The sequence below is a fragment of the Hyperolius riggenbachi genome, chromosome 2 (genome assembly GCF_040937935.1).
Source record: "Hyperolius riggenbachi isolate aHypRig1 chromosome 2, aHypRig1.pri, whole genome shotgun sequence".
Taxonomy (NCBI): domain Eukaryota; kingdom Metazoa; phylum Chordata; class Amphibia; order Anura; family Hyperoliidae; genus Hyperolius; species Hyperolius riggenbachi.
Window position 1 is genome coordinate 514,806,993 of NC_090647.1, and position 14,462 is coordinate 514,821,454.

The 14,462-nt window shown below is 44.6% G+C and overlaps 1 long non-coding RNA gene across 6 annotated transcripts in view; it reads left to right on the forward strand.

Annotated features, from left to right (window-relative positions):
- LOC137547222 (uncharacterized) overlaps positions 1–14,462 on the forward strand; it is a 562,452-nt gene that overhangs the window by 268,752 nt on the left and 279,238 nt on the right. For all 6 annotated transcript variants that reach the window (XR_011026531.1, XR_011026529.1, XR_011026530.1 and 3 more), the window contains exon 5: positions 4,516–4,734. This is a non-coding gene — a long non-coding RNA (uncharacterized lncRNA). The remainder of the gene's footprint in view (positions 1–4,515; positions 4,735–14,462) is intronic.

The following is a 14,462-nucleotide window of genomic DNA, read 5'->3' on the forward strand; positions in this document are numbered from 1 at the left end:
AGTCGCAGAGAGCTCTGTCTTCTGAAGCTTGTTATCACAACTGTCAGTCACTGTATTTTCTTTTTCTCTCCAGAACACAGTTCAAAAGTTCACTGGCCTGCTCTGTAAAATCATTTAGAATGCTGAGCAGTGTGTAAACTGCAAATATTGGAGAATGATGCAATGTTCTAAAAAACACTATATAACTGAAAATAAAAATATGAGAATATTTTATTTGCTGCTAATGTTCTAGATTAGAAAATATCTGTACTACCCAACCAATTCATATCAGATTTTTTTTTTCTCGCTTCAGTGTCTCTTTAAACGACTAGCTGATCTCTTAGCTATGTAAGCTTTTAACCACCCTAGCGTTCTGGACGAGCTGAGCTCGTCCAAGAAAAAGTTGCTGTTAGTGTTTAGGACGAGCTCAGCTCGTCCAGCGCTGTCCCCACTCACCAGCGTGCACAGCGTGATCTCCGCCGCCTCCTCTGTGCTGCTGCGGCTGCTGCGGGGCTCCCTCTCCCTCCTGCTGGCTCTGATCGCCGGCGCCAGGCTCCCCAGGCTCCTCCGATCCTCCGGTCCCCGCTCCCCAGGCTCCCCCGATCCTCCGGTCCCTGCTCCCCTCCTCTCCGCAAGCCTACGGAGATCTGGCAGTCAGGGAAGATGGCGTAGCCCAGCCACTTCCTCTGACGCCGGCTCCTGCGCCCCCTAGTGTCCGTCGCGGCGACTGCATCATTGGATTACATAGGTACACAAACTCTATGTAATCCAATCATGCTACAGTAATTCAAAAAGTTGTTTGCACAAACACAAACACCTGTCAGCTCTCAATAAAAGCCCTGAACAGTTACTGGCTCTCCCTCTTTCAGAGTCCTCAGCGTCCAGTGTTAGTCTGTTTACAGCTATCATCTGTGATTTCTGTGCGATTTCTGTGCGATTACTGCTTTTTTTCCAGCCTTAGCTTCGTTCATATTACTGTCAGATTGCGTATTGCTTTCCGTCTTTTTCAAGACGCTGTGATCCCTGTGCGTTTGCTTTTGCTGGTTTTTTTTGTTTTTTTTTTTTGTCGCTGCTCGTGACCCCGTACCCTGCTTGGGGTCATGGCCTCGTCCTCCCGGAGGCGTGTGCGTGACGAGGAGTTGTTGGATGTCCTCGAGGCAAGCGACAGCGAAGACGAGCTCCTAGAGGAATCGACAGACAGCGATGTTCCCGGTAACCTGTCTTCGGAGACGGAGACCAGTGATGAGGAAGCCGAGGAGCCAGTGACGGTCGCACGCACCTGGTGTGAGCTGGGGAGCCCCACTCAAGCTCCGCCACCCAGGTTCCCCTTCACAGGGGCACCCGGGCAGAAGATCGCGTGCGACGAGAGTCCGCTGTCCTTTCTGGAGCTCTTCCTGACTGATGACGTCATCCGCAAGATTGTTGAGGAGACGAATCGCTATGCAGCGCAACATCAGCAGGGATCTTCTCTACCCAGGTTCTCGCGGAGCAGGAAGTGGGAACCTGTGACCAGCAACGACATCTGGGTGTTCCTGGGGCTCGTCATCCTCCAGGGAGTTGTTGGTAAGCCGCTGCAGAAGTGGTACTGGACCACTAATAAGATCCTCAGTACGCCCTTCTTTGGATCTGTTATGTCCGAGCCACGGTATACCCTCATCATGAAGTATTTGCACTTCGGAAACAACGAGGAGTTTGATGAGGCCACCCATCCCGCACCCAAGCTGAAAAAAATTTGGGACATATACCAGATGATTGTTGCGAACTTCAAGGCTGTGTATGTTCCAGATCGCGACATCACGGTTGACGAAAGCCTCATGGCATATAAGGGGAGACTGAGCTGGGTGCAATTTATTGCCTCAAAAAGGGCACGCTTTGGGGTGAAGTCGTATATGCTCTGTGAGGCCAACTCCGGGTACATCTGGAACTCTGTAATTTACACGGGCAAAGGCACCAAATTTGCCCCTCAGTTCAGCCAGTTTGGGTGTGCCACCTCCTCTGTCCTAACCCTAATTGAGCCATTGCTGGATCAGGGGTACTGCCTGACGACAGACAATTTCTACAGCTCCCCTGAACTTTTTGATTACCTGGTCCAGCATAAAACCGATGCCTATGGTACCTTGAGGGCTAACCGTCGGAATCTGCCGCCGGCCTTTTCTGCCAGGAAGCTGAAAAAGGGGGAGGTCGTTGCCTGGCAGAAAGGCAAAATGATGGCTCTAAGGTGGAAGGACAAACGTGATGTCTGTGTCCTCAGCACTATTCATAATGCCGAGACTGTCCGCACCACCAACAGGAGTAAACAGGAGGTGGATAAACCCAAAGCCATACTGGATTATAACAACACTATGGGGGGTGTGGACAGGGCTGATGGAGCCATGACTTTCTATCCGGCTGTCCGCAAGCAGCAGCGGAAATATTATAAAAAAAATTTCCGCCACTTACTTGAGCAGTGCTTGTGGAATGGCTATGTGCTCTACAAGAAAAGGTGTGTAAGGCCTGTACCCCACCATGACTTTGTCTGGCAGCTGACGGAAGCAATCTGCACGAAGTACCCCGCACCAGAGTCAACATCTAGACCGGGGCGCAGGGCATCATATGTCGTGAATCCGGCACGGCTTTCAGGGAGACACTTTGTGGAGTACTTGCCACCGACCCCACAGAAAGCAAACCCTACAAGAAGGTGCGTTGTTTGCTGCAATAAGAAGGACAAGGATGGCAAAAAGATGCGGAAGGAGACCCGCACTTACTGCCCAGATTGTGACGTGCCACTTTGCGCATTACCATGCTTCAAGATCTACCACACTAAAGAAGTGTTCTAAGGTACACTTGTAGCCTGTATAATTTTGTTTCTGCCTTCATTTATTTATTTCTGCATTGATTTATTTATTTCTGCATTTTCTTTATATTTCTGCATTGAGGAAAAATGCAAGGTATTTCAGTTAGTTATTCATAAATTTTATTTTATTTTTGACAAGAATTAGTGTTTGACACTTTTATTATACTCAGAATGTATACTAAACTCTTGCTTGGCTCATTTTGGTAAGTTACAGGAAAAAGGTGCTGAAAATTAAATGTACCGCTTTTTGCACAGAAATCCTTGGGAATCAGAACGCCGAGGTGGTTAATGTAACTGCTAACATTGCTTAAATTCCCAGCAAGACAGTGTACGGTTCGAAATATTGTTGGGGAAGCCACCAGCACTGAAGGCAGCACTATACAGGGAGGGTGTGGTCGCCCCAGTTTGAGTGTAAACTATCAGTTTGGAAGTTAATAGGGAATAGTCTTACCTCAATACAGATTGAGAAGAAGATTGAGAACTTTTGTCATTGGCTGTCTTCATCCTCAAAAGTTCATCCGTAGGTGAATAATCTGCAACTGCTATTGTTGTACAACAAAAAATCCAGGTGTGTAAAGAGAACAGGAGAAATCACCCTCACATGATTTCTGGTTGTTGATGGTAAATCCTAATCTCCTGGTGGTGCATGGCCTGTCCAGCACCTTTACCAGTGGTCATCTTGGAGGTGTGTTTGAGGTTGTCTTCCTGTTGGACTACTGTCCTGCGGCCCAGTTTCCGAAGGAAGGGTATCATGCTCTGTTTCAGTACATATTGGCATTCATGGTTCTCTCGGTGAACTGTAGCTCCCCAGTGTCAGCAGCACTCCATGTAGAAACGTGATCGATCAGCAATTCTTTGATTGGATAGTGACAATCCTACATCACTTCTGCTTCCTGTGTAGTCTAAAAAAATGGGACACTTTGTTGTCTTGCAGCCCAAGTGATTTAAAAATGGCCAAAGAAAGAAAAGAGTCTCATATTTTGATTTTCAAGAAAAAGCAAGAAGTTTCGTATCAGGATGATACCATTTATTGGCTAACTTAAAAGAATAATAGTGGGATTGAAGCCCGACGAAGGCTTTACAGGCGAAAGCTTGCTTACTCTTATTATTTTAAGTTAGCCAATAAATGGTATCATCCTGATACAAAACTTCTTGCTTTTTCTTGAAAATCAAAATATGAGACTCTTTTCTTTGCTGCGAATGTTCTATTCATTATCTGTACTACACATATGATTCATTATCTCATTTTTCACTTCAGGTTTGCTTTAAGAACATGAAAGATAAGCCTTCCTCCTTTTCCTATCAAAATATACAGTATGTTTTGGGACCACTTTAATGTAAAATCCATGTTCACGTTTAGCAGTCTGCCCCTTGCATACCAGCTCCCGGAATTAGCCAAGGTAAGAACATCTGGGCATTGGCTAGTGAAACTTAAGGCCATGTCTAAATATTGGACTGGAGAAGTCTCCCAAAGGGGCTGGACTCTAAAGTGAAACATTACTAACTGTACAATTGTCAAAACCAATGCATCACTTTTTAAACATCCTACTAAAGAACTGCTATTAATTGCCAGTAATAAATAACCAGACAGGTACAAGCACTCATTACCGATGTGCTGCGGGCGACTGTGGGCCTTTAAAGAGTTAAAGAGCTGGTATGTACATCTGTTCTACTGTCAAACAGCCATTTTCTTTACTTTGCAGAATAAAGAGGACCATTGTTCTCTGGAGTTCCCGAACTTGGAGATGTGCTTAGTGCCATCTGGTGGGGGAATTAATAAGTGATCTTTGAAGAAGGAATGTGCTGAGAAGGACATTTTTACAGGAGAGCATCTGGAAGCCCTGCTGCTTATAATCCATGTATTCACTATCACGCTTTCATCACCGACCAGGGACGGCGAAAACCGCAGCGCAGCCATCAACGTAAGTGACCCACGCTTTACTTTTTTATTGCTGATCTGCTTTGATATCTTGTACATAAATAGGATCAGGAGTGTCTGTGAAAACGAGGAAAGCCTAAATACAGCAAACTATTGCCATAACCTCTCCATAAACACACACCCAACTTGGAAGAGGCGTCGTGGAGCTTCTCAATGCAGCAAGGTGGCATTTGTTATCACAACAAACCACGACCGCGACACGTCACATGATCTAGGGAGACTCGAATGCTCCAGGAAAAATCCACCACAAAAAATAAATTATAATGTGTATATGCAGTATTACCGGAGGACAGCAGGTGGCAGTGCTGAGAACAGACTTGTGTGAGGAATGTCGTTATTAGCTTGAGACGTCTATTTAAACAAAAACTGCTCTATAAAAAGACTCACTTACACCAACTATTTTAATACTGGATATTGTTAGAACCATTGCCTGACATCAATGTATTTTTCATTCAGGCCGGGTCCAGTGTTCTGAAATCTGACCTTTTTTATGCTTTCCGGGATAACAAATTTACTAAAAGAGCAAGAGAACAGTAGGCGCTGTTTGTGTATGAATTCATTAGAGAAGGTGAGAAAATGTATTTAATAATGCATGAATATTGTAATACTTAGTGTGGACCCCTTCTCACAATGGGCCATTCACTTTTTCACCTGAGTTTTCTCCTGGGAGATAATTTTTCATTTTCAATTTAGAATAACTTTTCAGCACTTTTTAACTAAAAGGGTACCAAAAAGTAGGTGGAAAAGTACTATCAAAATTTGAGTATTTTCTTGCTTTCTGGTGGCTTAACCAGTTTACCCCCGCTCGTACGAATTTCTCCGTCCCTTTTTCCATCCTTTAACCCCCAGGGACGGAGAAATCCGTACTTTACGCGCTCCCGCCGCTGCCTGTGCTCCCGCTCGCCCGGAGATCAATGAACGGGAAAATCCACTCCCGTTCGTTGATCTAAGCCCCGCAATGATCCGCTGCTTTTCCGCTAAGCAGCGCGATCATTGTGAAAAAAAAAAACTTACCCAGCCTCCTAGTACTTCCTGCAAGCGTCTGGAAGGACGCTTGGAGGTCGCATTAAACAAAAAGTTACTGTTGCCATCTTATGGCCAAATAGTAAAACTACACCCTAAACATTTTTCACATACAAATGAATTACTTGTACACAAAAAATTAACTCATTACCTCCCACACTCCCCATTTTTTTTTTTTGTAATTAAAAAAAAATTAAAAAATATACAATTAAAAAATATACATAAATAGTTACCTTAGGGACTGAACTTTTTAAATATTTATGTCAGGAGGGTACAACACTGTTACTTTATAAACTATGGGCTTGTAATTAGGGATGGACGCAAAACTGAAAAACATGCACCTTTATTTCCAAATAAAATATTGGCTCCAAACATTGTGATAGGGGCATAATTTAAACGGTTTTATAACCGGGACTAAAGGGCAAATACATTTCATGGGTTTTAATTACAGTAGCATCCATTATTTAAAAACTATAATGGCCGAAAACTGAAAAATAATTATTTTTTTCCCACATTTTTCCTATTTTCCCATTAAAACACATTTAGAATAAAATAATTCTTGGCATAATGTCCCACCTAAAGAAAGCCTAATTAGTGGCAAAAAAAACAAGATATAATTCATTTCATTGTGATAAGTAATAATAATGTTATAGACGAATGAATGGAAGGAGCGCTGAAAGGTGAAAATTGCTCTGGTGCTCAGGGGGTAAAACCCCTCAGTGGTGAAGTGGTTAAAGGGCATTTTATTTACAAGTTTAAAAATATCACCTAGGAGAAAACCTAGGAGAAAAGGTGAATGGCATATGGGCTATTGGGGTTGATTCACAAATCTTTCACCTTAACTGTAAGGAGAGCTAATGTAAGAGATGAATAAGAAGAGATAAGCCTTACTTTTTTCCTAGGAGATACATTTTCCTCTTTTTTTAAATATTTTTTCAGCACTCTGCTATTAAAAAAATAGGAAAAAGTACTGTCAAGATTATTCTGAGTATTTTCTAGCTTGCTGGTGGCTTAAAAGGCATTTTATTGATTAGGTATGAAAATATCCTAGGTGATATTTTCACACCATGTGATAAACCACCAGCAAGCTAAAAAATACTCAGAATAGTTTTAATAGTACTTTTTCAAACCACTTTTTGTTACTTTTTCAATTGTATATGCTGAAAAGTTATTTTAAAGGAATGGTCCAAGGAAAAAAAAAAGATCCACTTACCTGGGGCTTCCTCCAGCCCGTGGCAGCCGTCCTGTGCCCTCGCCGCAGCTCCCGAGGCTCCCAGTCTTCTCTGCTGCAGAACCCGACTTCGCCTGGTCGGGTTCTGGGTCGGCGTCCTCTGCGCTCCACGGCGCGGGTCACGTGGTCCGGCCGACATCATCAGGTCTGTACTGCGCAGGCGCAGTAGTTCTGCGCCTGCGCAGTACAGACTTGATGACGTCGACGGGACCACGTGACCCGCGCCGTGGAGCGCAGAAGACGCTGACCTGGCGAGGTCGGCTTCTGCAGCGAAGAAGACCAGGAGCTTCCGGAGCTGCGCCGAGAGCACAGGACGGCTGCCACGGGCTGGAGGAAGCCCCAGGTAAGTGGATCTTTTTTTTTTGCATTCCTTGGATGTTTTCTTTAAAGAGATGATGAAAATTATCCCCCTAGGAGATTGCTCACGAGAAAAAGTGAATTGCATATGGGCCCAGGAGAGAGAAACTATGAGTTAAGTCAATTAAAGAGAATCTGTACTCTAAAATTCTTACAATAAAAAGCACACCATTCTATCCATTATGTTCTCCTGGGCCCCTCTGTGCTGTTTCTGCCACTCCCTGCCAGGGCTGTGGAGTCGGTCCAAAAATCCACCGACTCCGACTCCTCAGTTTAGGATTCCACCGACTCCGACTCCTCGACTCCGACTCCTCTAATTTGCATATTACAATTTTGTTGATTAAAAGTATGTAACATGAAATTCGTCTCTTAACTGCCAACACTTAGGAATTTTACAAGACAACTGAAGTGAGAAGGATATGTAGACTACTATATTTATTCCCTTTAGACTAAAACTAGTCCTTGGTAAGAGTACTTGTGATAGGTACAAACCGGAACAAAGAACATCTATCAGGCCCTAGGCAATGTAAGTGTGGGTACATGTAAGAATGATGTGCAGGTACTCTGCAGGGGAATGAGGAGATTGTAAACAGACAACACCTCTGTATTCAATGTGCACAGCATTCTCAGTGGATTCCCTGCAGCTCTGTGGGGAGTGCATATGTAGAGTATAGCACTACTGTGTAACAAAGTAAACCTGAGACAGATGAAATTAAAGTTTTATACATACCTGGGGCTTCCTCCAGCCGCCTTCAGGATAGTCAGTCCCTCATTGTCCTCCTCCACCACCTGGATCTTCTGCTATGAGTCCAGGTACTTGAGCCAGTCGGGCGTAGTGCGCATGCACACACTCCGCCGCCAGGAGCATACTACACCTGTGCAGCACTATTGCGCAGGTGCAGACTGTTCCTGGCTGTGGGAGCGGCATGCGGATGGACAGCGCTGACTGGCTGAATTACCAGGACTCATAGTAGAAGATCCGGTTGGTGGAGGACAGCGAGGGACTGATTAGCCTGAAGGGGGCTGGAATAAGCCCCAGGTATGTATAAAACTTTACTTTTCATCCATCTCAGTTACCCTTTAATTTGTAGTCACCAAACCAAATTTTAACAACATATCAAATTATTTGATTTCATCAGCAAAGGGAGTGCATACATTTGCATAAATCAGCATCAATGCAGAATTATTTCCATCTCGTTGACCATTAGTGACACAGCTACACATCAGGCTTTATTCTTACAGCATAGATGTTATTTAGTATATATAAGAGATTCCTGTGTACACATCATAAATACAGTCACAATCAGATATGTATATCTGACCTTAAAAATACGGGGACTGCTTTATTGAAGCAGCATAAGTAACTAATTTTGATTGGTTTATTTCATTTTTGTGGACTAAGCACAGCTATTACTGTATATATACTGTATATATACATTATTTTTAATGACTATTATCTGAGAAATATGACATTTTATAATATTTTCTATTTTAATTACAGTTACAAATTCATTAGGAGTCGGAGTCGGTGCATTTTTCCCCGACTCCGACTCCAGGCACCCAAAATTGCCCGACTCCGACTCCACAACTCCGACTCCACAGCCCTGCTCCCTGCTGAAATCCTGGCTTGTAATTGCCAGTTTTAGGCAGTGTTTACAAACAAAAGACATGGCTTCTAACCAGAGTGTGATAGGCTGAGAACAGCTTACTGTGTGACTCATGCAGAGCTTGGAGAGGGTGTGTAAAGCTTCTGCCAATGACAAGCAGTGCTGCACATTCCACATATTCCAGGCTCAGCCCGACAGAGCAGACAGAGGAAAGAAGATAAGATTTATTACAGAGACAGTGCAACTAGAAAATGCTGCAGTAAGACAGACCCCATTAGAACAGGCATAGGAACTTATAGGATACAAGAAATAAGGCTCAAACTTTTGTTACAGAGTCTCTTTAAGGGCCCTTTTCCACTAGCGCGTTTGCGCTAGCTGAATCGCAAAATTGCAAACCGCTAGCGATTTTACAATCGCTAGGGTTTGCCAAATAACATAGGAATCGCGGTAGGTTATTTCCACTACCGCGATTGGTTTTTGCCTCAAACGCGATCGCGCCGCGGAGCGATATTTGCCGCGATTTTGCTATGCACTACAGCATAGCAAAATCGTGAACGCAATCGCCGGAACTTTCCTGCACTTTGCTATTCAGATTGCTAGTGGAAAAGGGCCTTTAGGAGGGCTAAATCACGAGTTAAGTCATTCTCTCAAGGGAGAGATAAATTGTGAGTTGATAATTAAGGTGAAATATTGCAACAGAAAAGCTTTGAGTATCCCATTGTCAGAAGGGGTCCATTCTAAACATTACAATAGTCATGCATTATTAACTATTGTGCTGATCCCTCCTCTTTGGAGGTTTTGTTTTTGATAGTACTTTAACTCCCTTGTAGTCACTTATATAACACAGTGATATAAACCTGTTGTCTAGGTGATATTTGTTGTGGGAGGGTCAGTAGCCTGTGGCAGTAAGGCGGAAGAATTAACACTGAACTGTGTTGAAAAAAAAAAAAAAAAAAGGCAGAAGTGACATCACTTCTGGCATCACAGAGAAACAGTAAAGATGGAAACCAGCTGAAATTTTCTTTTCTTTTTTTCATATCACATTTTTCCTAAATGTAACGGCAAAAACTATAATCAACAGGATAGGTAAAGCTAAATAAGACATTTCTTATTGGATGATTTTCTTTTATTTCAGTTAACATAAAGTTTCATCCCACTTTAAGGATTACACATCAGTTCTTCGCTCTGAATATTTGAAAACTTGTAAACAAAACGCCATAGAAGCACAAGAGCTAAATATCCCCCTGATTTACAATTGTTTCTGCCCCCGACACATTTTCAGTGCTACGGAAAGCATGAGTGACGAGCTGTTTCTGAAACAAACCTCTTTTTAGAACTAAGGGCTGGTTCACACGGACGCTTTCCCGGCGTTTACCACCGGCGTTTAGATGCAACGTTTATCAGGATCTACCACCGTCCCATTCAAGTGAATGGGAGCGTTCGGGACAAGTTTTTGCTGGCTTTAATGAAAGCCTGGCAGTAGATCCCGGCGTCTCGTCTCGAAAACAACATGTTGCTTTCAGAGGTGCTGAACGCCGTGAAACAAGTGTCGGGACCCGAACCGCTAGCCTTGAAAGCTTCCCAAAAGTCTTCAAAACTAGCATCTAAACGCCAGCGTTTGAACGTGGCACCGAGCGAAAGCTCAGCAGAAGCCAATGTGAAAAAGCCCTTAAGCAGATGTTTTGGCAGGGGTTGTAATTATTATTAAAACCACAAACAAAAGCACAAATTATTATTTTTGTCAAAATGGGATGTTTTTGTAAACAGCAGTCTTTTTGATACCTGGCCAGTCACAGTGACAGCTCTATAGTTGGCAATCATTTATAAATTAATCTACAGATTCTGCGGTTTAACTAAAGCACAGGATATTATGGTTTATGACCAGGGCCAACTAATTCACCAATCATCTGCAAACTCCATGCAGAAAGTGTTCCAGCCGACATTTATACTTGGGAATCTAGCGCTACAAATTCTCATCAACTGTCCCTCAGAGGAGCTTGCAATCTAATCCCTACCATAGCCATATGTCCATTGTAGTCTAGGGTCTATTTAAGGGGACGCCAATTAACTTATCTCTATGTTTTGGGGATGTGGGAGGAAACCAGAGTGCCCAGAGGAAACCCACACAGAGGCGGAGAGAACATAAAAGCTTCATGCACATAATGCCCTGTCTGGGATTAGCCGCTATTACAGGTAATTTGGGCACCTCTGGCCCCTGCTAAAATTACTTGCAGCTATATTATCGGCAGGCAGGGTTAGACATGGGCGGGGGGGGGGAGGTCTTAGGGTTAGCCATTGCAGGTTAGGGTTAGGTTAGGCATCGAGAGGGAGGGCTTGTGGGAGAGTTAAGTTAGGTCAGGCCATAGTACAATGTTAGTAAAGATTATCTATATTTTGCTATCAGAATTTACTGCAGTGGGGGGGGGGGGGGGGGGGGGGGCTCTGGATCCTAATGAGGTTTCCCATATCCTACTCAGCTAACTTGCTCCAGCGCTGGCTCCCGTGCAGCAGCACTGACAACAATTACATTCGGTGGTGCGCGCAGGCGCACTAGCGGCTTCAGGCTCCAGCGGACATAGCCGAGCCCGATCGGGTACACTCTACTGCGCAGGTGCGAGCCATCTCTGCAATAGAGCAGACCCAATTGGGCTCGGCTATTTACGATGGAGCATATCGGAAAGCCGCTACTGCGCCTGCGCACACTGCTGACAAGCTCTTGTCGCCAGGCGCTGGATTGCCTCTCCCGAGGAGGACGGGGGAAGCTTTTTTAGGATGCAGAGGTAAGTACCCCCTAGGGGCACTTTTATCCATTCAGGTACACATAAAAGGGAACTATATAGTAGCCTAAATTAAGCTATCCCCAGATATGCATACTTTTAAAGGCACCTGGATATGGCAGCTGTATCTTTAACGGACTTCCGAGGCAAAAATTACAAATTTACCTTAGCAGAATCCACGGAGGACGCCATCTGTGCCCTCCGCTCCGTTACGCCGCCAATCTATTCTTTTTATTGCCCCCAGGCCTGGTCCTGACTCCACCGAATGGGTCGCATCTGATTCCACTCATAAGATGGCCGCCGCCTTGAGCCGCGGCTGCGCAGTACGCTTTGTCGCGACTGCGCAGCCTTTAGCCCTCCTCCAGCCGCGTACTGGGTCCCGGCATCCTCCCGAGCATACGTCGGGCGCGCTCACATCACTGTGCCCGACGTACGCTCAGGAGGATGCCGGGACCCGGTACGAGGCTGAAGGACTGCTAAAGGCTGCGCACTCGCACTCGCGACAAAGTGTACTGCGCAGCCGCGGCTCAAGGCGGCGGCCATCTTATGAGTGGCATCAGATGCGACCCATTCGGTGGGGTCGGGACCAGGCCTGGGGTCAATAAAAACAATGGATTGGCGGCGGAACGGAGCGGAGGGGCGCGGATGGCGTCCTCCTTGGTTTCTGCTGAGATAAAGGTAAAGAGTGATTTTTGTAATTTTGGCCTCGGAAGTCCTTTAAAGGGAACCTTAACTGAGAGGGATATGGATGTTTCCATTTAAACAATACCAGTTGCCTGGCAGTCCTGCTGATCTCTTTTGCTGCAGTAGCAGAACCACACACCTGAAACAAGCATGCAGCTAATCCAGTCTAACTTCAGTCAGAGCACCTGATCTGCATGCTTGTTGAGGGGCTGTGGCTAAATGTATCAGAGACACACACACACACACACACACACACACACACACACACACACACACACACACACACACACACACACACACACACACACACACACACACACACACACACACACACACACACACACACACACACACACACACACACACACACACACACACACACACACACACACACACACACACACACACACACACACACACACACACACACACACACACACACACACACACACACACACACACACACACACACACACACACACTTCACCCCCTCCCAGCCATTAAACAAAGGAATGTTCAAAATGAGATGTTCCAAAGGAACCTGAGGTGAGAGACATACTGTATGAAGGCTGTCATATTAATTTCTTAATTTCTAACAATGCACATTAGTATGTAGATCAGATGTCTCTGACTAACGGCTGACAAGATTAGCTACACGCTTCTTTCAGGTGTGTGATTTAGATATTACTGACCAGAAAGTTGAGCAGGACTGCCAGGCAACTGGTATTGTTTAAAGCAGACCTGAACTCCCTCTGTGCTCTAAAAGATAAGCAACAGCATAATAACCTTTAAAGAAAAAAAAAGTATTTGTTACAGCTGAGGCAAATCCTGCAATAAATCTGAAGTGTGTCTACTTACTGCTATCATGGAAGCAGACTTAGGCCCATATGCAATTGAGTTTTTTTTTAATAGGTGATATTTCTAAAATTGTCAATAAAATGCCTTTTAAACCACCAGCAAACAAGAAAATACTCAAAATAATTTTAATAGTTCTTTTTCATCTTTTTTTTTAGTACTTTTTCAGTTGCAGGGTGCTGAAAAGTTATTTTAACCTTCCTGGCGGTAAGCCCGAGCTGAGCTCGGGCTATGCCGCGCAGGAAGATATCTCAGCCCCTGGTGGGGCGATTTTCCCCATTTAAAGTGCTGTATGCGCAGCTAGCACTTTGCTAGCCGCGCGTACAGCTTGATCGCCGCCGCTCTGCGGTGATCGCCCGCACGCAGCGGCGGAAGAGGGCCCCCCCCCCCCCCCCGCCAGAGCCCTGCGCTGCCCGGACCAATGAGTTCCAGGCAACGCTATATGACGTCATTCCGATCGTCGCCATGGCGACAGGAGAAGCCAAACAGGGGAAAGCGTTATATACGCGTTCCCCTGTTTGCTATTGATGCCGGCGACGATCGCACTAGAGGGACACATGCGCCCTCTAGTGGTGGTTCATGTAGCTACCACTCTGGTAGCTTTACATGAAACAAAAACAAACAAAAAAAAAGGATTTCTGCCTATTTGGCAAAAAAATTGAACCGCCAGGAGGGTTAAATAGAAGATGAAAAATGATCTCTTAGAAGAAAACTCAGGAAAAAAAGTGAATGGCACATGGGCCTTAGAGTTAACATCCTGTGTTTACAAATTAGCTGCTATGCCAAGGAAGCCAACTGACACAGCTTAGAGTTCAAATTGCAGTGATGAGAAGTCACAGATGAGGAGGAATAAGACAGACTAAACTCTCTAAATACATACAGGGTGCATTTCTCTCTGTTTTCCTTCTGTCCTGAGCCAGAGTTCAGCAGGCTCCATATGTCTCTCACCTTGGCTTCCTTCTAAGTTTATCATACTTTTTTTTATCTACTCTTTGGTACTTATTCCTTGTCTGGTGCTGAAAATTGTATTTTGTGGATACAATGGAAAAACTTATCCTCCTAAGGAAACCTAATTGAATCAGAGCTGAACAGATGAATATAGAGGGGTGTTTCTCTGACCCGTATCATTTTGAGGTTTTGCAGGCATCTGGTTCAAAGAGTAGAAAACTGCAATTTG